The sequence below is a fragment of the Ixodes scapularis genome, unplaced genomic scaffold (assembly GCF_016920785.2).
Source record: "Ixodes scapularis isolate PalLabHiFi unplaced genomic scaffold, ASM1692078v2 PGA_scaffold5__190_contigs__length_132052651, whole genome shotgun sequence".
NCBI classification, from domain to species: domain Eukaryota; kingdom Metazoa; phylum Arthropoda; class Arachnida; order Ixodida; family Ixodidae; genus Ixodes; species Ixodes scapularis.
In genome coordinates, this window is record NW_024609880.1 from 12,175,107 (window position 1) to 12,177,350 (window position 2,244).

Genomic DNA, 2,244 nt, shown 5'->3' on the forward strand with positions numbered 1-2,244 from the left:
CTTCGAAGCCTTCCGCTGGGAGAAACAAGCGCCCGTCTTCGAAGCTTCAAAGTCGGGGCCGGTTACTGCAAGAGCCGAGCACCGACTCCTCCGCTCCAGGGAGTCCGGATGAACTCGCGCATTACCCGCCGTGTCGTTCACTCCGCCATGGTCGAGGTCCTCCGCCGCGGCTGTAGGCCTACTTATCAAGGTTGCGAGGCTGACGTACGATGGTACCTGACTTGCTATTGTTAAGGCGCCGGAGAGGCGTGGGACGCGCTCCATGTCGGCGCTGCTTACATGTCGGTTGCTCCGCGCTATCGCAGCTCCGTCTTCGGGTGCCCTTCTCTGGCAGCCGGCGTTTCAATGTCGAGGTCATCGCCACGCCTACCCGGATGGCACTTTTTCAAGGCGCGGATGTGTATAATCTGCCATATCGTGCGCATGACTGCAGGGGCGGAACGTGTCGCCTTTCTTCTGGTGGCTCGGGGCATGGAGGTATTATGCCGATGAGTGAGTGTTTTTCCAGAAAAAGAGTATAAACGTGAGGCATAAGCCTCTCGATTAAAATTTTTTAAAGATTCTGAAGAAAACCTTAGCGTGCTTAGTTGTTGCCGTAAGAACGTTTCAAATGTTTATAATCAGCGTTCCCTTCATTATTTCACAAGCAGTAAACGTTCGTTGAATTGAAGACGAATCTCATTTCCAACAGCATATATGTTTCGATATAGAGTGCGCTAACTCGATCTGTATTTGTACAACCCTTACCCCGTAATTAATGTATGTTATGAATCAAGGTTGCAGTTGCAGTGCATTAGCTGCGGCACCCGTTATATAGCTCGAAAAGAGGAAACATTTGAGGCCGGTCTAGTTGTCATTTTGCAAATGACATGATTTGATGGATTACTAGTACTTTCCTATTCTCAAATGCTGTTCTCACGTCGATTATCATTGTTCTTAGTAACATACACTTTGAAGATGATACTCAAACTGAATTGTAGAGTTAAAGCTTCTTACTGTTCTTTAGTATCCTTCCATTACAAAATTACTCTTTTGCGGGTATTCTTTTTTTTTTAACTACGAGTTTAATTTGACATCTTGATGTGTCCTATAACTTCATTACAGTAATGATTCCTTTAAGATCCTTTCTAACAATATTTAATATAGCTTGTTTATATCGAAACTGTATAATTTTAATATAACGTTTTTCTTTTAATTAGAATATTTTGATTATAAAAACAGGCATGACGGTTACGTGAATGCCGTTTCATATTTAATAGATCATACCCCTCACAAGGTTTAACTATGAACGTAAGGGTTAAAAAGGGAACATTTTTGTTTCTTTTTTAAGGCTATTTTTTTATGATTCCACCCGCTCTGTGCTACCGCTACCCAGTATTATATATATCCCAATGGCCTAGGTTTATGACGGTCCTAATGCTATTGCTTGCTTCTTGACCTTATGTGATGACCCGATATATCCCATAGTGTGAGCCAGAAGCTCGCAAAAGTTTACTAAGGTACCTGAACAACCACGATGAAAACTTCGTTTTGGGGGGGTTGATTCACCAAAAATAGTTAAGGTGAATTTCGGAATCCTCCTAAGAGATCAGTCTTTGAACCTAATTCGTTTCTTTTGTATTGTAGCCCACGGTTTGCCACGGGTGCGCGAGATTGCGTTACATACTCGAAGCCTGTGGGGCGCGCGCAAGCGGCGCTACCCAACACCACCTAGAATATTCAAAGCCTCCGCATCGCCTCTTCTCGCTTCATGAAACATCATCACAGTCGGATCGCGGTGACTCGGCTATTGGGTCCGAGTCCTACTTTTGACGCGCTGATTGAACACGAGCCCCGGCCGAACTCTGATGCAGCTTTCGTGCCAAATCTCAGGCCTCGATCGATCTGACTGTGATGACTGTGTGAATTCCTTCTACTTATCTAGATGGTGTTGCGCTACCCCAAGGTAAGAACGACTCTGATACTCACCTACACTCGCTATGGCCGCGGGAGCGGAACTATGTCGCTCCACGCCGTTCCTTTCTTGAGGTACTAAGCCCAGTTTTATTTTCCCTTATCCGGCATTAAATACTCAGAAGTGAAGTCAACAGCGAACGCCCCAAACGTAAAAGATCGTCTGCTCACCCCGACAATGGGTTTTGTGACTCGCCACGCAGCATGTTTGACCGCCACGAACAGCGAAGAAAATGGTGGGAACCAAGACAAAGCGTAAGGACTGGCAACGCAAGCAGATACGATTCTGGG